This window comes from Schistocerca americana, chromosome X, assembly GCF_021461395.2.
Source record: "Schistocerca americana isolate TAMUIC-IGC-003095 chromosome X, iqSchAmer2.1, whole genome shotgun sequence".
Lineage (NCBI taxonomy): Eukaryota > Metazoa > Arthropoda > Insecta > Orthoptera > Acrididae > Schistocerca > Schistocerca americana.
This window is the reverse complement of record NC_060130.1, coordinates 54,620,663-54,644,436: the sequence shown is the minus strand read 5'-3', so window position 1 is coordinate 54,644,436 and position 23,774 is coordinate 54,620,663.

Sequence of the window (23,774 nt, the reverse complement as noted above, 5' to 3'; positions counted from 1 at the left end):
TAACAGTCACATCTACAAGCTTTCTCTGGCCTGTTCACCTGAAGCGGTACGCCAATATCTGTCGACATAAAGACTTTCACAGTACTCCTGCTGGGAACTTCTCGAGTTTGCCGATGTATTCCGCCTGTTGACGAGGCATTTGGCTACCTTAAGAGAGTTATAGTTACTACTGTCAGTTGCTCCCCGTTTTACCACAGTCACATTTTCAAGCTTCCTCTATCCAGTTCACCTGAAGCGATACGCCAATATCTGTCGAGATAAAGACTTTCACAGTACTCCTGTCGGGAGCTTCTCGAGTTTGCCGACGTATTTCGCCTAATGACGAGGCATTTGTATACCTTAAGAGAGTCATAGATAGTCCTGCCAGATGTTTCCCATTTTACCACAGTCACATTTTGAAGATTCCTTTAGCCGGATCACCTGAAGCGATGCGCCATTATCTGTCGACATAAAGATTTTCACAGTATTCCTGCTGGGAGCTTCTCGAGTCTGCCGAAGTTTTTGCCTGTTGACGGGGCATTTTGCTACCTGAAGAGAGTCATAGTTACTCCTGTCAGTTGCTCCCCATTTTACCACAGTCACATTTTCAAACTTCCTCCATCCAGTTCACCTGAAGCGATACGCCATTATCTGTCAACCTAAAGACCTTCACAGTACTCCTGCCGGGAGCTTCTCGATATTTCCGATGTATTTCGCCTAATGACGAGGCATTTGTATACCTTAAGAGAGTCATAGTTTGTCCTGTCACATGCTCCCCGTTTTACCACAGTCACATTTTGAAGCTTCCTTTAGCCGGATCACCTGAAGCGATGCGCCATTATCTGTCGGAATAAAGACTTTCACAGCGCTCCTGCTGGGAGCTTCTCGTGTTTGCCGATGTATTTCGCCTAATGACGAGGCAGTTGTATAACTTAAGAGAGTCATAGTTAGTCCTGTCAGATGTTCCCCGTTTTACCACAGTCACATTTTGAAGCTTCCTTTAGCCGGATCACCTGAAGCGATGCGCCATTATCTGTCGACATAAAGACTTTCACAGTACTCCTGCTGGGAGCTTCTCGAGTCTTCCGATGTTTCTCGCCCGTTGACGGGGCATTTGGCAACCTTAAGAGAGTCATAGTTACTCCTGTCAGTTGCTCTCCGTTTTACCACAGTCACATTTTCTAGCTTTCTGTAACCTGTTCACCTGAAGCGATACGCCATTATCTGTCAACCTAAAGTCTTTCACAGTATTCCTGCTGGGAGCTTCTCGAGTTTGCCGATGTATTACCCCTGTTGACGAGGCATTTGTCTACCTTAAGACAGTCATAGTTAGTCCTGTCAGATGCTCCCCGTTTTACCACAGTCACATTTTCAAGCTTCCTTTAGCCGGATCACCTGAAGCGATGCGCCATTATCTGTCGACATAAATACTTTCACAGTACTCCTGCTGGGAGCTTTTCGAGTTTGCCGATGTATTTCGCCTGTTGACGAGGCATTTGTCTACCTTAAGTGATTCATAGTTAGTCCTGTCAGATGCTCCCCGTTTTACCACAGTCACATTTTCAAGCTTCCTTTAGCCGGATCACCTGAAGCGATACGCCAATATCTGTCGACGTGAAGACTTTCACAGTACTGCTGCCGGGAGCTTCTCGAGTTTGCCGATGTATTTCACCTGTTGACGAGGCATTTTGCTACCTAAAGAGAGTCATAGCTACTCATTGCAGTTGCTCCACGTTTTATAACAGTCACATCTACAAGCTTTCTCTGGCCTGTTCACCTGAAGCGGTACGCCAATATCTGTCGACATAAAGACTTTCACAGTACTCCTGCTGGGAGCTTCTCGAGTTTGCCGATGTATTTCGCCTGTTGACGAGGCATTTGGCTACCTTAAGAGAGTCATAGTTACTACTGTCAGTTGCTCCCCGTTTTATCACAGTAACATTTTCAACCTTCCTCAATCCAGTTCACCTGAAGCGATACGCCATTATCTGTCAACCTCAAGATTTTCACAGTATTCCTGCTGCGAGCTTCTCTTGTTTCCCGATGTATTTCGCCTGTTGACGAGGCATTTGGCTACCTAAAGAGAGTCATTGTTACTCCTGTCAGTTGCTCCCCGTTTTACCACAGTCACATTTTCAAGCTTCCTCTATCCAGTTGACCTGAAGCGATACGCCAATATCTGTCGACATAAAGACTTTCACAGTACTCCTGTCGGGAGCTTCTCGAGTTTGCCGACGTATTTCGCCTAATGACGAGGCATTTGTCTACCTTAAGAGAGTCATAGATAGTCCTGCCAGATGTTTCCCGTTTTACCACAGTCACATTTTGAAGCTTCCTTTAGCCGGATAACCTGAAGCGATGCGCCATTATCTGTCGACATAAAGATTTTCACAGTATTCCTGCTGGGAGATTCTCGAGTCTGCCGAAGTTTTTCGCCTGTTGACGGGGCATTTTGCTACCTGAAGAGAGTCATAGTTACTCCTGTCAGTTGCTCCCCGTTTTACCACAGTCACATTTTCAAACTTCCTCCATCCAGTTCACCTGAAGCGATACGCCATTATCTGTCATCCTAAAGACCTTCACAGTACTCCTGCCGGGAGCTTCTCGATCTTTCCGATGTATTTCTCCTAATGACGAGGCATTTGTATACCTTAAGAGAGTCATAGTTTGTCCTGTCAGATGCTCCCCGTTTTACCACAGTCACATTTTGAAGCTTCCCTTAGCCGGATCACCTGAAGCGATGCGCCATTATCTGTCGGAATAAAGACTTTCACAGCACTCCTGCTGGGAGCTTCTCGTGTTTGCCGATGTATTTCGCCTAATGACGAGGCATTTGTTTACCTTAAGAGAGTCATAGTTAGTCCTGTCAGATTGTCCCCGTTTTACCACAGTCACATTTTGAAGCTTCCTTCAGCCGGATCACATGTAGCGATGCGCCATTATCTGTCGACATACAGACTTTCACAGTAGTCCTGCTGGGAGCTTCTCGAGTCTGCCGAAGTTTTTCGCCTGTTCACGGGGCATTTGGGTACCTGAAGAGAGACATAGTTACTCCTGTCAGTTGCTCCCCGTTTTACCACAGTCACATTTTCAAGCTTCCTCTAACCAGTTCACCTGAAGCGATACGCCATTATCTGTCAACTTAAAGACTTTCACAGTACTCCTGCCGGGAGCTTCTTGAGTTTGCCGATGTATTACGCCTGTTGACGAGGCATTTGTCTACCTTAAGAGAGTCATAGTTAGTCCTGTCAGAAGCTCCCCGTTTTACCACAGTCACATTTTGAAGCTTCCTTTAGCCGGATCACCTGAAGCGATGCGCCATTATCTGTCAACCTCAAGACTTTCACAGTACTCCTACTGGGAGCTTCTCGAGTTTGCCGATGTATTTCGCCTGTTGACGAGACATTTGGCTACCTTAAGAGAGTCATAGTTACTCCTGTCAGTTGCTCCCCGTTTCACCACAGCCGCATTTTCTAGCTTCCTCTATCCGGTTCACCTGAAGCGATACGCCATTATCCGTCAACATAAAGGCTCACACAGTACTCCTGTTGGGAGCTTCTTGAGTTTGCCGATATATTTCGCCTGTTGACGAAGCATTTGTCTACCTTAAGAGAGTCATAGTTAGTTCTGTCAGTTGCTCCCCGTTTTACCACAGTCACATTTTCAAGCTTCCTTTAGCCAGTTCTCGTGAAGCGATACCCCAATATCTGTCGACATAAAGACTTTCACAGTACTCCTGCCGGGGGCATCTCGAGTTTGCCGATGTATTTCGCCTGTTGACGGGGCTATTGGCTACCTAAAGAGAGTCATAGCTACTCATTGCTGTTGCTCCACGTTTTATAACAGTCACATCAACAAGAATTCTCTGGCCTGTTCACCTTAAGCGGTACGCCAATATCTGTCGTCATCAGGACTTTCACAGTACTCCTGCTGAGAGCTTCTCGAGTTTGCCGATGTATTACGCCTGTTGACGAGGAATTTGGCTACCTTAAGAGAGTCATAGTTACTCCTGTCAGTTGCTCCCCGTTTTATCACAGTAACTTTTTCAAGCTTCTTCAATCCAGTTCACCTGAGGCGATACGCCATTATCTGTCAACCTCAATTCTTTCACAGTACTCTTGCCGGGAGCTTCTCGAGTTTGCCGATGTATTTCTTCTGTTGACGAGGCATTTAGCTACCTAAAGAGAGTCATAGCTACTCATTGCAGTTGCTACACGTTTTATAACAGTCACATCTACAAGCTTTCTCTGGCCTGTTCAAATGAAGCGGTACGCCAATATCTGTCGACATAAAGACTTTCACAGTACTCCTGCCGGGAGCTTCTCGAGTTTGTCGATGTATTTCGCCTGAGAACGAGGCATTTGGCTACCTTAAGAGGGTCATAGTTACTCCTGTCAGTTGCACACCGTTTTATCACAGTAACATATTCAACCTTCCCCAATCTAGTTCACCTGAAGCGATACGCCATTATCTGTCAACCTCAAGACTTTCACAGTACTCCTGCCGGGAGATTCTCGAGTATGCCGATGTATTTCGCCTAATGACGAGGCATTTGTCTACCTTAAGAGAGTCATAGATAGTCCTGTCAGATGTTCCCCGTTTTACCACAGTCACATTTTGAAGCTTCCTTTAGCCGGATCACCTGAAGCGATGCGCCATTATCTGTCGACATAAAGACTTTCACAGTAATCCTGCTGGGAGCTTCTCGAGTTTGTCGATGTATTTCGCCTATTGACGAGGCATTTGGCTACCTTAAGAGGGTCATAGTTACTCCTGTCACTTGCACACCGTTTTATCACAGTAACATTTTCAACCTTCCCCAATCTAGTTCACCTGAAGCGATACACCTTTATCAGTCAACCTAAAGACTCTCACAGGACTCCTGTTGGGATCTTCTTGAGTTCGCCGATGTATTTCGCCTGTTGACAAAGCATTTGTCTACCTTAAGAGAGTCATAGTTAGTCCTGTCAGATGCTCCCCGTATTACCACAGTCACATCTACAAGCTTTCTCTGGCCTGTTCACCTGAAGCGGTACGCCAATATCTGTCGATATAAAGACTTTCACAGTACTCCTGCTGGGAGCTTCTAGAGTTTGCCGATGCATTTCGCCTGTTGACGAGGCATTTGGCTACCTTAAGAGGGTCATAGTTACTCCTGTCAGTTGCACACCGTTTTATCACAGTAACATTTTCCACCTTCCTCAATCCAGTTCACCTGAAGCGATACGCCATTATCTGTCAACCTAAAGACCTTCACAGTACTCCTGCCGGGAGCTTCTCCATCTTTCCGATGTATTTCGCCTAATGACGAGGCATTTGTATACCTTAAGAGAGTCATAGTTTGTCCTGTCACGTGCTCCCCGTTTTACCACAGTCACATTTTGAAGCTTCCTTTAGCCGGATCACCTGAAGCGATGCGCCATTATCTGTCGGAATAAAGACTTTCACAGCACTCCTGCTGGAAGCTTCTCGTGTTTGCCGATGTATTTCGCCTAATGACGAGGCAGTTGTATACCTTAAGAGAGTCATAGTTAGTCCTGTCAGATGTTCCCCGTTTTACCACAGTCACATTTTGAAGCTTCCTTTAGCCGGATCACCTGAAGCGATGAGCCATTATCTGTCGACATAAAGACTTTCACAGTACTCCTGCTGGGAGCTTCTCGAGTCTTCCGATGTTTCTCGCCCGTTGACGGGGCATTTGGCAACCTTAAGAGAGTCATAGTTACTCCTGTCAGTTGCTCTCCGTTTTACCACAGTCACGTTTTCTAGCTTCCTCTAACCTGTTCACCTGAAGCGATACGCCATTATCTGTCAACCTAAAGTCTTTCACAGTATTCCTGCTGGGAGCTTCTCGAGTTTGCCGATGTATTACCCCTGTTGACGAGGCATTTGTCTACCTTAAGAGAGTCATAGTTAGTCCTGTCAGATGCTCCCCGTTTTCCCACAGTCACATTTTCAAGCTTCCTTTAGCCGGATCACCTGAAGCGATGCGCCATTATCTGTCGACATAAATACTTTCACAGTACTCCTGCTGGGAGCTTTTCGAGTTTGCCGATGTATTTCGCCTGTTGACGAGGCATTTGTCTACCTTAAGTGATTCATATTTAGTCCTGTCAGATGCTCCCCGTTTTACCACAGTCACATTTTCAAGCTTCCTTTAGCCGGATCACCTGAAGCGATACGCCAATATCTGTCGACGTAAAGACTTTCACAGTACTGCTGCCGGGAGCTTCTCGAGTTTGCCGATGTATTTCGCCTGTTGACGAGGCATTTTGCTACCTAAAGAGAGTCATAGCTACTCATTGCAGTTGCTCCACGTTTTGTAACAGTCACATCTACAAGCTTTCTCTGGCCTGTTCACCTGAAGCGGTACGCCAATATCTGTCGACATAAAGACTTTCACAGTACTCCTGCTGGGAGCTTCTCGAGTTTGCCGATGTATTTCGCCTGTTGACGAGGCATTTGGCTACCTTAAGAGAGTCATAGTTACTACTGTCAGTTGCTCCCCGTTTTATCACAGTAACATTTTCAAGCTTCCTCAATCCAGTTCACCTGAAGCGATACGCCATTATCTGTCAACCTCAAGATTTTCACAGTATTCCTGCTGCGAGCTTCTCTTGTTTCCCGATGTATTTCGCCTGTTGACGAGGCATTTGGCTACCTAAAGAGAGTCATTGTAACTCCTGTCAGTTGCTCCCCGTTTTACCACAGTCACATTTTCAAGCTTCCTCTATCCAGTTGACCTGAAGCGATACGCCAATATCTGTCGACATAAAGACTTTCACAGTACTCCTGTCGGGAACTTCTCGAGTTTGCCGACGTATTTCGCCTAATGACGAGGCATTTGTCTACCTTAAGAGAGTCATAGATAGTCCTGCCAGATGTTTCCCGTTTTACCACAGTCACATTTTGAAGCTTCCTTTAGCCGGATAACCTGCAGCGATGCACCATTATCTGTCGACATAAAGATTTTCACAGTATTCCTCCTGGGAGATTCTCGAGTCTGCCGAAGTTTTTCGCCTGTTGACGGGGCATTTTGCTACCTGAAGAGAGTCATAGTTACTCCTGTCAGTTGCTCCCCGTTTTACCACAGTCACATTTTCAAACTTCCTCCATCCAGTTCACCTGAAGCGATACGCCATTATCTGTCAACCTAAAGACCTTCACAGTACTCCTGCCGGAAGCTTCTCGATCTTTCCGATGTATTTCTCCTAATGACGAGGCATTTGTATACCTTAAGAGAGTCATAGTTTGTCCTGTCAGATGCTCCCCGTTTTACCACAGTCACATTTTGAAGCTTCCCTTAGCCGGATCACCTGAAGCGATGCGCCATTATCTGTCGGAATAAAGACTTTCACAGCACTCCTGCTGGGAGCTTCTCGTGTTTGCCGATGTATTTCGCCTAATGACGAGGCATTTGTTTACCTTAAGAGAGTCATAGTTAGTCCTGTCAGATTGTCCCCGTTTTACCACAGTCACATTTTGAAGCTTCCTTCAGCCGGATCACATGTAGCGATGCGCCATTATCTGTCGACATACAGACTTTCACAGTAGTCCTGCTGGGAGCTTCTCGAGTCTGCCGAAGTTTTTCGCCTGTTCACGGGGCATTTGGGTACCTGAAGAGAGACATAGTTACTCCTGTCAGTTGCTCCCCGTTTAACCACAGTCACATTTTCAAGCTTCCTCTAACCAGTTCACCTGAAGCGATACGCCATTATCTGTCAACTTAAAGACTTTCACAGTACTCCTGCCGGGAGCTTCTTGAGTTTGCCGATGTATTACGCCTGTTGACGAGGCATTTGTCTACCTTAAGAGAGTCATAGTTAGTCCTGTCAGAAGCTCCCCGTTTTACCACAGTCACATTTTGAAGCTTCCTTTAGCCGGATCACCTGAAGCGATGCGCCATTATCTGTCGACATAAATACTTTCACAGTACTCCTGCTGGGAGCTTCTCGAGTTTGCCGATGTATTTCGCCTGTTGACGAGGCATTTAGCTACCTAAAGAGAGTCATAGCTACTCATTGCAGTTGCTACACGTTTTATACCAGTCACATCTACAAGCTTTCTTTGGCCTGTTCCCCTGAAGCGGTACGCCAATATCTGTCGACATAAAGACTTTCACAGTACTCCTGCTGAGAGCTTCTCGAGTTTGCCGATGTATTTCGCCTTTTGACGAGGCATTTGGCTACCTTAAGAGGGTCGTAGTTACTCCTGTCAGTTGCACACCGTTTTATCACAGTAACATTTTCAACCTTCCTCAATCCAGTTCACCTGAATCGATACGCCATTATCTGTCAACCTCAAGACTTTCACAGTACTCCTACTGGGAGCTTCTCGAGTTTGCCGATATATTTCGCCTGTTGACGAGGCATTTGGCTACCTTAAGAGAGTCATAGTTACTCCTGTCAGTTGCTCCCCGTTTCACCACAGCCGCATTTTCTAGCTTCCTCTATCCGGTTCACCTGAAGCGATACGCCATTATCCGTCAACATAAAGGCTCTCACAGTACTCCTGTTGGGAGCTTCTTGAGTTTGCCGATATATTTCGCCTGTTGACGAAGCATTTGTCTACCTTAAGAGAGTGATAGTTAGTTCTGTCAGTTGCTCCCCGTTTTACCACAGTCACATTTTCAAGCTTCCTTTAGCCAGTTCTCGTGAAGCGATACCCCAATATCTGTCGACATAAAGACTTTCACAGTACTAATGCCGGGGGCATCTCGAGTTTGCCGATGTATTTCGCCTGTTGACGAGGCTATTGGCTACCTAAAGAGAGTCATAGCTACTCATTGCAGTTGCTCCACGTTTTATAACAGTCACATCAACAAGATTTCTCTGGCCTGTTCACCTTAAGCGGTACGCCAATATCTGTCGTCATCAGGACTTTCACAGTACTCCTGCTGGGAGCTTCTCGAGTTTGCCGATGTATTACGCCTGTTGACGAGGAATTTGGCTACCTTAAGAAAGTCATAGTTACTCCTGTCAGTTGCTCCCCGTTTTATCACAGTAACTTTTTCAAGCTTCTTCAATCCAGTTCACCTGAGGCGATACGCCATTATCTGTCAACCTCAATTCTTTCACAGTACTCTTGCCGGGAGCTTCTCGAGTTTGCCGATGTATTTCGCCTGTTGACGAGGCATTTAGCTACCTAAAGAGAGTCATAGCTACTCATTGCAGTTGCTACAAGTTTTATAACAGTCACATCTACAAGCTTTCTCTGGCCTGTTCAAATGAAGCGGTACGCCAATATCTGTCGACATAAAGACTTTCACAGTACTCCTGCTGGGAGCTTCTCGAGTTTGTCGATGTATTTCGCCTGAGGACGAGGCATTTGGCTACCTTAAGAGGGTCATAGTTACTCCTGTCAGTTGCACACCGTTTTATCACAGTAACATATTCAACCTTCCCCAATCTAGTTCACCTGAAGCGATACGCCATTATCTGTCAACCTCAAGACTTTCACAGTACTCCTGCCGGGAGCTTCTCGAGTATGCCGATGTATTTCGCCTAATGACGAGGCATTTGTCTACCTTAAGAGAGTCATAGATAGTCCTGTCAGATGTTCCCCTTTTTACCACAGTCACATTTTGAAGCTTCCTTTAGCCGGATCACCTGAAGCGATGCGCCATTATCTGTCGACATAAAGACTTTCACAGTAATCCTGCTGGGAGCTTCTCGAGTTTGTCGATGTATTTCGCCTTTTGACGAGGCATTTGGCTACCTTAAGAGGGTCATAGTTACTCCTGTCAGTTGCACACCGTTTTATCACAGTAACATTTTCAACCTTCCCCAATCTAGTTCACCTGAAGCGATACACCTTTATCAGTCAACCTAAAGACTCTCACAGGACTCCTGTTGGGAGCTTCTTGAGTTCGCCGATGTATTTCGCCTGTTGACAAAGCATTTGTCTACCTTAAGAGAGTCATAGTTAGTCCTGTCAGATGCTCCCCGTATTACCACAGTCACATCTACAAGCTCTCTCTGGCCTGTTCACCTGAAGCGGTACGCCAATATCTGTCGATATAAAGACTTTCACAGTACTCCTGCTGGGAGCTTCTAGAGTTTGCCGATGCATTTCGCCTGTTGACGAGGCATTTGGCTACCTTAAGAGGGTCATAGTTACTCCTGTCAGTTGCACACCGTTTTATAACAGTAACATTTTCCACCTTCCTCAATCCAGTTCACCTGAAGCGAAACGCCATTATCTGTCAACCTCAAGACTTTCACAGTACTCCTGCCGGGAGCTTCTCGAGTTTGCCGATGTATTTCGCCTATTGACGAGGCATCTGTCTACCTTAAGAGAGTCATAGATAGTCCTGTCAGATGTTCCCCGTTTTACCACAGTCACATTTTGAAGCTTCCTTTAGCCGGATCACCTGAAGCGATGCGCCATTATCTGTCGACATAAATACTTTCACAGTACTCCTGCCGGGAGCTTCTCGAGTTTGCCGATGTTTTTCGCCTGTTGACGAGGCATTTGGCTACCGTAAGAGAGTCATAGTTAGTTCTGTCAGTTGCTCCCCGTTTTACCACAGTCACATTTTCAAGCTTCCTCTAGACAGTTCACGTGAAGCGATACGCCATTATCTGTCAACCTAGAGACTTTCACAGTACCCCTGCCGGGAGCTTCTCGAGTTTTCCGATGTACTTCGCCTAATGACGAGGCATTTGTATACCTTAAGAGAGTCATAGTTAGTCCTGTCAGATGCTCCTCGTTTTACCACAGTCAAATTTTGTAGGTTCCTTTAGCCGGATCACCTGAACCGATGCGCCATTATCTGTCGACATAAAGACATTCACAGTACTCCTGCTGGGAGCTTCTCGAGTCTGCCGATGTTTCTCGCCCGTTGACGGGGCATTTGGCAACCTCAAGAGTGTCATAGTTACTCCTGTCACTTGCTCCCCGTTTTACCACAGTCACATTTTCAAGCTTCCTCTAACCAGTTCACCTGAAGCGATACCCCGTTATCTGTCAACCTAAAGACTTTCACAGTACTCCTGCTAGGAGCTTCTCGAGTTTGCCGATGTATTACGCCTGTTGACGAGGCATTTGTCTACCTTAGGAGAGTCATAGTTAGTCCTGTCAGATGCTCCCCGTTTTACCACAGTCACATTTTCAAGCTTCCTTTAGCTGGATCACCTGAAGCGATGCGCCACTATCTGTCGACATAAATACTTTCACAGTACTCCTGCTGGGAGTTTCTCGAGTTTGCCGATGTATTTCGCCTGTTGACGAGGCATTTAGCTACCTAAAGAGAGTCATAGCTACTCATTGCAGTTGCTACACGTTTTATAACAGTCACATCTACAAGCTTTCTCTGGCCTGTTCACCTGAAGCGGTACGCCAATATCCGTCGACATAAAGACTTTCACAGTACTCCTGCTGAAAGGTTCTCGAGTTTGCCGATGTATTTCGCCTGTTGACGAGGCATTTGGCTACCTTAAGAGGGTCATAGTTGCTGCTGTCAGTTGCACACCGTTTTATCACAATGACATTTTCAACCTTCCTCAATCCAGTTCACCTGAAGCGATACGACATTATCTGTCAACCTCAAGACTTTCACAGTACTCCTGCCGGGAGCTTCTCGAGATTGCCGATGTATTTCGCCTAATGACGAGGCATTTGTCTACCTTAAGAGAGTCATAGATAGTCCTGTCAGATGTTCTCCGTTTTACCACAGTCACATTTTGAAGCTTCCTTTAGCCGCATCAAGTGAAGCGATGCGCCATTATCTGCCGACATAAATACTTTCACAGTACTCCTGCTGGGAGCTTCTCGAGTTTGCCGATGTATTTCGCCTGTTGACGATGCATTTGGCTACCTAAAGAGAGTCATAGCTACTCATTGCAGTTGCACCACGTTTTAAAACAGTCACATCTACAAGCTTTCTCTGGCCTGTTCACCTGAAGCGGTACGCCAATATCTGTCGACATAAAGACTTTCACAGTACTCCTGCTGAGAGCTTCTCGAGTTTGCCGATGTATTTCGCCTTTTGACGAGGCATTTGGCTACCTTAAGAGGGTCGTAGTTACTCCTGTCAGTTGCACACCGTTTTATCACAGTAACATTTTCAACCTTCCTCAATCCAGTTCACCTGAATCGATACGCCATTATCTGTCAACCTCAAGACTTTCACAGTACTCCTACTGGGAGCTTCTCGAGTTTGCCGATGTATTTCGCCTGTTGACGAGGCATTTGGCTACCTTAAGAGAGTCATAGTTACTCCTGTCAGTTGCTCCCCGTTTCACCACAGCCGCATTTTCTAGCTTCCTCTATCCAGTTCACCTGAAGCGATACGCCATTATCCGTCAACATAAAGGCTCTCACAGTACTCCTGTTGGGAGCTTCTTGAGTTTGCCGATATATTTCGCCTGTTGACGAAGCATTTGTCTACCTTAAGAGAGTCATAGTTAGTTCTGTCAGTTGCTCCCCGTTTTACCACAGTCACATTTTCAAGCTTCCTTTAGCCAGTTCTCGTGAAGCGATACCCCAATATCTGTCGACATAAAGACTTTCACAGTACTCCTGCCGGGGGCATCTCGAGTTTGCCGATGTATTTCGCCTGTTGACGAGGCTATTGGCTACCTAAAGAGAGTCATAGCTACTCATTGCAGTTGCTCCACGTTTTATAACAGTCACATCAACAAGATTTCTCTGGCCTGTTCACCTTAAGCGGTACGCCAATATCTGTCGTCATCAGGACTTTCACAGTACTCCTGCTGGGAGCTTCTCGAGTTTGCCGATGTATTACGCCTGTTGACGAGGAATTTGGCTACCTTAAGAGAGTCATAGTTACTCCTGTCAGTTGCTCCCCGTTTTATCACAGTAACTTTTTCAAGCTTCTTCAATCCAGTTCACCTGAGGCGATACGCCATTATCTGTCAACCTCAATTCTTTCACAGTACTCTTGCCGGGAGCTTCTCGAATTTGCCGATGTATTTCGCCTGTTGACGAGGCATTTAGCTACCTAAAGAGAGTCATAGCTACTCATTGCAGTTGCTACACGTTTTATAACAGTCACATCTACAAGCTTTCTCTGGCCTTTTCAAATGAAGCGGTACGCCAATATCTGTCGACATAAAGACTTTCACAGTACTCCTGCTGGGAGCTTCTCGAGTTTGTCGATGTATTTCGCCTGAGGACGAGGCATTTGGCTACCTTAAGAGGGTCATAGTTACTCCTGTCAGTTGCACACCGTTTTATCACAGTAACATATTCAACCTTCCCCAATCTAGTTCACCTGAAGCGATACGCCATTATCTGTCAACCTCAAGACTTTCACAGTACTCCTGCCGGGAGCTTGTCGAGTATGCCGATGTATTTCGCCTAATGACGAGGCATTTGTCTACCTTAAGAGAGTCATAGATAGTCCTGTCAGATGTTCCCCGTTTTACCACAGTCACATTTTGAAGCTTCCTTTAGCCGGATCACCTGAAGCGATGCGCCATTATCTGTCGACATAAAGACTTTCACAGTAATCCTGCTGGGAGCTTCTCGAGTTTGTCGATGTATTTCGCCTATTGACGAGGCATTTGGCTACCTTAAGAGGGTCATAGTTACTCCTGTCAGTTGCACACCGTTTTATCACAGTAACATTTTCAACCTTCCCCAATCTAGTTTACCTGAAGCGATACACCTTTATCAGTCAACCTAAAGACTCTCACAGGACTCCTGTTGGGAGCTTCTTGAGTTCGCCGATGTATTTCGCCTGTTGACAAAGCATTTGTCTACCTTAAGAGAGTCATAGTTAGTCCTGTCAGATGCTCCCCGTATTACCACAGTCACATCTACAAGCTTTCTCTGGCCTGTTCGCCTGAAGCGGTACGCCAATATCTGTCGATATAAAGACTTTCACAGTACTCCTGCTGGGAGCTTCTAGAGTTTGCCGATGCATTTCGCCTGTTGACGAGGCATTTGGCTACCTTAAGAGGGTCATAGTTACTCCTGTCAGTTGCACACCGTTTTATAACAGTAACATTTTCCACCTTGCTCAATCCAGTTCACCTGAAGCGATACGCCATTATCTGTCAACCTCAAGACTTTCACAGTACTCCTGCCGGGAGCTTCTCGAGTTTGCCGATGTATTTCGCCTATTGACGAGGCATCTGTCTACCTTAAGAGAGTCATAGATAGTCCTGTCAGATGTTCCCCGTTTTACCACAGTCACATTTTGAAGCTTCCTTTAGCCGGATCACCTGAAGCGATGCGCCATTATCTGTCGATATAAATACTTTCACAGTACTCCTGCTGGGAGCTTCTCGAGTTTGTCGATGTATTTCGCCTGTTGACGAGGCATTTGGCTACCTAAAGAGGGTCATAGCTACTCATTGCAGTTGCTCCACGTATTAAAACAGTCATATCTACAAGCTTTCTCTGGCCTGTTCACCTGAAGCGGTACGCCAATATCTGTAGACATAAAGACTTTCACAGTACTCCTGCTGGGAGCTTCTCGAGTTTGCCGATGTATTTCGCCTGTTGACGAGGCATTTGGCTACCTTAAGAGGGTCATAGTTACTCCTGTCTGTTGCACACCGTTTTATCACAGTAACATTTTCAACCTTCCTCAATCCAGTTCACCTGAAGCGATACGCCATTATCAGTCAACATAAAGACTTTCACAGTACTCCTACTAGGAGCTTCTCGAGTCTGCCGAAGTTTTTCGCCTGTTCACGGGGCATTTGGGTACCTGAAGAGAGACATAGTTACTCCTGTCAGTTGCTCCCCGTTTTACCACAGTCACATTTTCAAGCTTCCTCTAACCAGTTCACCTGAAGCGATACGCCATTATCTGTCAACTTAAAGACTTTCACAGTACTCCTGCCGGGAGCTTCTTGAGTTTGCCGATGTATTACGCCTGTTGACGAGGCATTTGTCTACCTTAAGAGAGTCATAGTTAGTCCTGTCAGAAGCTCCCCGTTTTACCACAGTCACATTTTGAAGCTTCCTTTAGCCGGATCACCTGAAGCGATGCGCCATTATCTGTCGACATAAATACTTTCACAGTACTCCTGCTGGGAGCTTCTCGAGTTTGCCGATGTATTTCGCCTGTTGACGAGGCATTTAGCTACCTAAAGAGAGTCATAGCTACTCATTGCAGTTGCTAAACGTTTTATACCAGTCACATCTACAAGCTTTCTCTGGCCTGTTCACCTGAAGCGGTACGCCAATATCTGTCGACATAAAGACTTTCACAGTACTCCTGCTGAGAGCTTCTCGAGTTTGCCGATGTATTTCGCCTTTTGACGAGGCATTTGGCTACCTTAAGAGGGTCGTAGTTACTCCTGTCAGTTGCACACCGTTTTATCACAGTAACATTTTCAACCTTCCTCAATCCAGTTCACCTGAATCGATACGCCATTATCTGTCAACCTCAAGACTTTCACAGTACTCCTACTGGGAGCTTCTCGAGTTTGCCGATGTATTTCGCCTGTTGACGAGGCATTTGGCTACCTTAAGAGAGTCATAGTTACTCCTGTCAGTTGCTCCCCGTTTCACCACAGCCGCATTTTCTAGCTTCCTCTATCCAGTTCACCTGAAGCGATACGCCATTATCCGTCAACATAAAGGCTCTCACAGTACTCCTGTTGGGAGCTTCTTGAGTTTGCCGATATATTTCGCCTGTTGACGAAGCATTTGTCTACCTTAAGAGAGTCATAGTTAGTTCTGTCAGTTGCTCCCCGTTTTACCACAGTCACATTTTCAAGCTTCCTTTAGCCAGTTCTCGTGAAGCGATACCCCAATATCAGTCGACATAAAGACTTTCACAGTACTCCTGCCGGGGGCATCTCGAGTTTGCCGATGTATTTCGCCTGTTGACGAGGCTATTGGCTACCTAAAGAGAGTCATAGCTACTCATTGCAGTTGCTCCACGTTTTATAACAGTCACATCAACAAGATTTCTCTGGCCTGTTCACCTTAAGCGGTACGCCAATATCTGTCGTCATCAGGACTTTCACAGTACTCCTGCTGGGAGCTTCTCGAGTTTGCCGATGTATTACGCCTGTTGACGAGGAATTTGGCTACCTTAAGAGAGTCATAGTTACTCCTGTCAGTTGCTCCCCGTTTTATCACAGTAACTTTTTCAAGCTTCTTCAATCCAGTTCACCTGAGGCGACACGCCATTATCTGTCAACCTCAATTCTTTCACAGTACTCTTGCCGGGAGCTTCTCGAGTTTGCCGATGTATTTCGCCTGTTGACGAGGCATTTAGCTACCTAAAGAGAGTCATAGCTACTCATTGCAGTTGCTACACGTTTTATAACAGTCACATCTACAAGCTTTCTCTGGCCTTTTCAAATGAAGCGGTACGCCAATATCTGTCGACATAAAGACTTTCACAGTACTCCTGCTGGGAGCTTCTCGAGTTTGTCGATGTATTTCGCCTGAGGACGAGGCATTTGGCTACCTTAAGAGGGTCATAGTTACTCCTGTCAGTTGCACACCGTTTTATCACAGTAACATATTCAACCTTCCCCAATCTAGTTCACCTGAAGCGATACGCCATTATCTGTCAACCTCAAGACTTTCACAGTACTCCTGCCGGGAGCTTGTCGAGTATGCCGATGTATTTCGCCTAATGACGAGGCATTTGTCTACCTTAAGAGAGTCATAGATAGTCCTGTCAGATGTTCCCCGTTTTACCACAGTCACATTTTGAAGCTTCCTTTAGCCGGATCACCTGAAGCGATGCGCCATTATCTGTCGACATAAAGACTTTCACAGTAATCCTGCTGGGAGCTTCTCGAGTTTGTCGATGTATTTCGCCTATTGACGAGGCATTTGGCTACCTTAAGAGGGTCATAGTTACTCCTGTCAGTTGCACACCGTTTTATCACAGTAACATTTTCAACCTTCCCCAATCTAGTTCACCTGAAGCGATACACCTTTATCAGTCAACCTAAAGACTCTCACAGGACTCCTGTTGGGAGCTTCTTGAGTTCGCCGATGTATTTCGCCTGTTGACAAAGCATTTGTCTACCTTAAGAGAGTCATAGTTAGTCCTTTCAGATGCTCCCCGTATTACCACAGTCACATCTACAAGCTTTCTCTGGCCTGTTCGCCTGAAGCGGTACGCCAATATCTGTCGATATAAAGACTTTCACAGTACTCCTGCTGGGAGCTTCTAGAGTTTGCCGATGCATTTCGCCTGTTGACGAGGCATTTGGCTACCTTAAGAGGGTCATAGTTACTCCTGTCAGTTGCACACCGTTTTATAACAGTAACATTTTCCACCTTGCTCAATCCAGTTCACCTGAAGCGATACGCCATTATCTGTCAACCTCAAGACTTTCACAGTACTCCTGCCGGGAGCTTCTCGAGTTTGCCGATGTATTTCGCCTATTGACGAGGCATCTGTCTACCTTAAGAGAGTCATAGATAGTCCTGTCAGATGTTCCCCGTTTTACCACAGTCACATTTTGAAGCTTCCTTTAGCCGGATCACCTGAAGCGATGCGCCATTATCTGTCGACATAAATACTTTCACAGTACTCCTGCTGGGAGCTTCTCGAGTTTGTCGATGTATTTCGCCTGTTGACGAGGCATTTGGCTACCTAAAGAGGGTCATAGCTACTCATTGCAGTTGCTCCACGTATTAAAACAGTCATATCTACAAGCTTTCTCTGGCCTGTTCACCTGAAGCGGTACGCCAATATCTGTAGACATAAAGACTTTCACAGTACTCCTGCTGGGAGCTTCTCGAGTTTGCCGATGTATTTCGCCTGTTGACGAGGCATTTGGCTACCCTAAGAGGGTCATAGTTACTCCTGTCTGTTGCACACCGTTTTATCACAGTAACATTTTCAACCTTCCTCAATCCAGTTCACCTGAAGCGATACGCCATTATCAGTCAACATAAAGACTTTCACAGTACTCCTACTGGGAGCTTCTCGAGTTTGCCGATGTATTTCGCCTGTTGACGAGGCATTTGGCTACCTGAAGAGAGTCATAGTTAGTTCTGTCAGTTGCTCCCCGTTTTACCACAGTCACATTTTCAAGCTTCCTTTAGCCAGTTCTCATGAAGCGATACGCCAATATCTGTCGACATAAAGACTTTCACAGTAGTCCTGCCGGGAGCTTCTCGAGTTTGCCGATGTTTTTCGCCTGTTGACGAGGCATTTGGCTACCGTAAGAGAGTCATAGTTAGTTCTGTCAGTTGCTCCCCGTTTTACCACAGTCACATTTTCAAGCTTCCTCTATACAGTTCACGTGAAGCGATACGCCATTATCTGTCAACCTAGAGACTTTCACAGTACCCCTGCCGGGAGCTTCTCGAGTTTTCCGATGTATTTCGCCTAATGACGAGGCATTTGTATACCTTAAGAGAGTCATAGTTAGTCCTGTCAGATGCTCCTCGTTTTACCACAGTCAAATTTTGTAGGTTCCTTTAGCCGGATCACCTGAAGCGATGCGCCATTATCTGTCGACATAAAGACATTCACAGTACTCCTGCTGGGAGCTTCTCCAGTCTGCCGATGTTTCTCGCCCGTTGACGGGGCATTTGGCAACCTCAAGAGAGTCATAGTTACTCCTGTCACTTGCTCCCCGTTTTACCACAGTCACATTTTCAAGCTTCCTCTAACCAGTTCACCTGAAGCGATACCCCGTTATCTGTCAACCTAAAGACTTTCACAGTACTCCTGCTAGGAGCTTCTCGAGTTTGCCGATGTATTACGCCTGTTGACGAGGCATTTGTCTACCTTAGGAGAGTCATAGTTAGTCCTGTCAGATGCTCCCCGTTTTACCACAGTCACATTTTGAAGCTTCCTTTAGCTGGATCACCTGAAGCGATGCGCCACTATCTGTCGACATAAATACTTTCACAGTACTCCTGCTGAAAGGTTCTCGAGTTTGCCGATGTATTTCGCCTGTTGACGAGGCATTTGGCTACCTTAAGAGGGTCATAGTTGCTGCTGTCAGTTGCACACCGTTTTATCACAATGACATTTTCAACCTTCCTCAATCCAGTTCACCTGAAGCGATACGACATTATCTGTCAACCTCAAGACTTTCACAGTACTCCTGCCGGGAGCTTCTCGAGATTGCCAATGTATTTCGCCTAATGACGAGGCATTTGTCTACCTTAAGAGAGTCATAGATAGTCCTGTCAGATGTTCCCCGTTTTACCACAGTCACATTTTGAAGCTTCCTTTAGCCGCATCAAGTGAAGCGATGCGCCATTATCTGCCGACATAAATACTTTCACAGTACTCCTGCTGGGAGCTTCTCGAGTTTGCCGATGTATTTCGCCTGTTGACGATGCATTTGGCTACCTAAAGAGAGTCATAGCTACTCATTGCAGTTGCACCACGTTTTAAAACAGTCAGATCTACAAGCTTTCTCTGGCCTGTTCACCTGAAGCGGTACGCCAATATCTGTCGACATGAAGACTTTCACAGTACTCCTGCTGGGAGCTTCTCGAGTTTGCCGATGTTTTTCGCCTGTTGACGAGGCATTTGGCTACCTTAAGAGAGTCATAGTTACTCCTGTCAGTTGCTCCCCGTTTTATCACAGTAACATTTTCAAGCTTCCTCAATCCAGTTCACCTGAAGCGATACGCCATTATCTGTCAACCTCAATACTTTCACAGTGCTCCTGCCGGGAGCTTCTCGAGTTTGCCGATGTATTTCGCCTAATGACGAGGCATTTGTCTACCTTAAGAGAGTCATACATAGTCCTGTCAGATGTTCCCCGTATTACCACAGTCGCATTTTGAAGCTTCCTTTAGCCGGAGCACCTGAAGCGATGCGCCATTATCTGTCGACATAAAGACTTTCACAGTACTCCTGCTGGGAGCTTCTCGAGTCTGCCGAAGTTTTTCGCCTGTTGACGGGGCATTTGGCTACCTGAAGAGAGTCATAGTTACTCCTGTCAGTTGCTCCCCGTTCTACCACAGTCACGTTTTCAAGCATCCTCTAACCAGTTCACCTGAAGCGATACGCCATTATCTGTCAACCTAAATACTTTCACAGTACTCCTGCTGTGAGCTTCTCGAGTTTGCCGATGTACTACGCCTGTTGACGAGCCATTTGTCTACCTTAAGAGAGTCATAGTTAGTCCTGTCAGATGCCTCCCGTTTTACCACACTCACATTTTGAAGCTTCCTTTAGCCGTATTATCTGAAGCGATGCGTTATTATCTGTCGACATACAGACTTTCACAGTACTCCTGCTGGGAGCTTCTCATGTGTGCCGATGTATTTCGCCTAATGACGAGGCATTTGTCTACCTTAGGAGAGTCATAGTTAGTCCTGTCAGATGCTCCCCGTTTTACCACAGTCACATTTTCAAGCTTCCTTTAGCCAGTTCTCGTGAAGCGATACGCCAATATCTGTCGACATAAAGACTGTCACAGTACTCCTGCCGGGAGCTTCTCGAGTTTGCCGATGTATTCCGCCTGTTGACGAGGCATTTGGCTACCTGAAGAGAGTCATAGTTACTCCTGTCAGTTGCTCCCCGTTTTACCACAGTCACATTTTCAAGCTTCCTCTATCCAGTTCACCTGAAGCGATAAGCCATTATCTGTCAACCTAAAAACTTTCACAGTACTCCTGCTGGGAGCTTCTCGAGTTTGCCGATGTATTTACCTGTTGACGAGGCATTTGGCAACCTTAAGAGAGTCGTAGTTACTCCTGTCAGTTGCTCCCCGTTTTATCATAGTAACATTTTCCAGCTTCCTCAATCCAGGTCACCTGAAGCGATACGCCTATATCTGTCAACCTAAAGACTTTCACATTACTCCGGCCGGGAGCTTCTCGAGTTTTCCGATGTATTTCGCCTAATGACGAGGCATTTGTATACCTTAAGAGAGTCATAGTTAGTCCTGTCAGATGCTCCCCGTTTTACCACAGTCACATTTTGAAGCTTTCTTTAACCGGATCACCTGAAGCGATGCGCCATTATCTGTCGACATTAAGACTTTCACAGTACTCCTGCTGGGAGCTTCTCGAGTCTGCCGAAGTTTTTGGCCTGTTAACGGGGCATTTTGCTACCTGAAGACAGTCATAGTTACTCCTCTCAGTTGCTCCCCGTTTTACCACAGTCACATTTGCAAGCTTCCTCTAACCAGTTCACCTGGAGCGATACGCCATTATCTGTCAACCTAAAGACTTTCACAGTATTCCTGCTGGGAGCTTCTCGAGTTTGCCGATGTATTTCGCCTTTTGACGAGGCTTCTGGCTACCTAAAGAGAATCACAGCTACTCATTGCAGTTGCTCCACGTTTTATAACAGTCACATCTACAAGCATTCTCTGTCCTGTTCACATGAAGCGGTACGCCAAAATCTGTCGACAACAGGACTTTCACAGTACTCCTGCTGTGAGCTTCTCGAGTTTGCCGATGTACTACGCCTGTTGACGAGGCATTTGTCTACCTTAAGAGAGTCATAGTTAGCCCTGTCAGATGCCTCCCGTTTTACCACAGTCACATTTTCAAGCTTCCTCTAACCAGTTCACCTGGAGCGATACGCCATTATCTGTCAACCTAAAGACTTTCACAGTATTCCTGCTGGGAGCTTCTCGTGTTTGCCGATGTATTTCGCCTTATGACGAGGCATTTGTCTACCTTAAGAGAGCCATAGTTAGTCCTGTCAGATAGTCCCCGTTTTACCACAGTCACATTTTGAAGCTTCCCTTAGCCGGATCACCTGAAGCGATGCGCCATTATCCGTCGACATAAAGACTTTAACAGTAGTCCTGCTGGGAGCTTCTCTAGTCTGCCGATGTTTTTTGCCTGTTGACGGGGCATTTGGCTACCTTAGTGGAGTTATAGTTACTCCTGTCAGTTGCTCCCCGTTTTACCACAGTCACATTTTCAAGCTTCCTCTAACCAGTTCACCTGAAGCGATACGCCATTATCAGTCAACATAAAGCCTTTCACAGTACTCCTGCTGGGAGCGTCTCGAATTTGCCGATGTATGTCGCCTGTTGACGAGGCATTTGGCTACCTTAAGAGAGTCATAGTTACTCCTGTTAGTTGCTCCCCGTTTCACCACAGTCACATTTTCAAGCTTCCTCTATCCCGTTCACCTGAGGCGATACGCCATTATCTGTCAACCTAAAGACTCTCACAGTACTCCTGTTGGGAGCTTAATGAGTTTGCCGATGTATTTCGCCTGTTGAGGAAGCATTTGTCTACCTTAAGAGAGTCATAGTTAGTTCTGTCAGTTGCTCCCCGTTTTACCACAGTCACATTTTCAAGCTTCCTTTAGCCAGTTCTCATGAAGCGATACGCCAATATCTGTCGACATAAAGACTTTCACAGTACTCCTGCCGGGAGCTTCTCGCGTTTGCCGATGTATTTCGCCTTTTGACGAGGCTTTTGGCCACCTAAAGAGAATCATAGCTACTCATTGCAGTTGCTCCACGTTTTATAACACTCACATCTACAAGCTTTCTCTGGCCTGTTCACATGAAGCGGTACGCCAAAATCTGTCGACAACAGGACTTTCACAGTACTCCTGCTGGGAGCTTCTCGAGTTTGCCGTTGTATTTCGCCTGTTGACGAGGCATTTGGCTACCTTAAGAGAGTCATAGTTACTCCTGTCAGTTGCTCCCCGTTTTATCACAGTAACATTTTCAAGCTTCCTCAATCCAGGTCACCCGAAGCGATACGCCTATATCTGTCAACCTAAAGACTTTCACAGTACTCCGGCCGGGAGCTTCTCGAGTTTTCCGATGTATTTCGCCTAATGACGAGGCATTTGTATACCTTAAGAGAGTCATAGTTAGTCCTGTCAGATGCTCCCCGTTTTACCACAGTCACATTTTGAAGCTTTCTTTAGCCGGATCAACTGAAGCGATGCGCCATTATCTGTCGACATAAAGACTTTCACAGTACTCCTGCTGGAAGCTTCTCGAGCCTGCCGAAGTTTTTGGCCTGTTAACGGGGCATTTTGCTACCTGAAGAGAGTCATAGTTACTCCTCTCAGTTGCTCCCCGTTTTACCACAGTCACATTTTCAAGCTTCCTCTAACCAGTTCACCTGGAGCGATACGCCATTATCTGTCAACCTAAAGACTTTCACAGTATTCCTGCTGGGGGCTTCTCGAGTTTGCCGATGTATTTCGCCTGTTGACGAGGCATCTGGCTACCTGAAGAGAGTCATAGTTACTCCTGTCAGTTGCTCCCCGTTTTACCACAGTCACATTTTCAAGCTTCCTCTATCCAGTTCTCGTGAAGCGATACGCCAATATCTGTCGACATAAAGACTTTCACAGTACTCCTGCCGGGAGCTTCTCGAGTTTGCCGATGTATTTCGCCTTTTGACGAGGCTTTTGGCTACCTAAAGAGATCATAGCTACTCATTGCAGTTGCTCCACGTTTTATAACAGTCACATCTACAAGCTTTCTCTGGCCTGTTCACATGAAGCGGTACGCCAAAATCTGTCGACAACAGGACTTTCACAGTACTCCTGCTGGGAGCTTCTCGAGTTTGCCGATGTATTTCGTCTGTTGACGAGTCATTTGGCTACCTTAAGAGAGTCATAGTTACTCCTGTCAGTTGCTCCCCGTTTTATCACAGTAACATTTTCAAGCTTCCTCAATCCAGGTCACCTGAAGCGATACGCCTATATCTGTCAACCTAAAGACTTTCACAGTACTCCGGCCGGGAGCTTCTCGAGTTTTCCGATGTATTTCGCCTAATAACGAGGCATTTGTATACCTTAAGAGAGTCATAGTTAGTCCTGTCAGATGCTCCCCGTTTTACCACAGTCACATTTTGAAGCTTTCTTTAGCCGGATCACCTGAAGCGATGCGCCATTATCTGTCGACATAAAGACTTTCACAGTACTCCTGCTG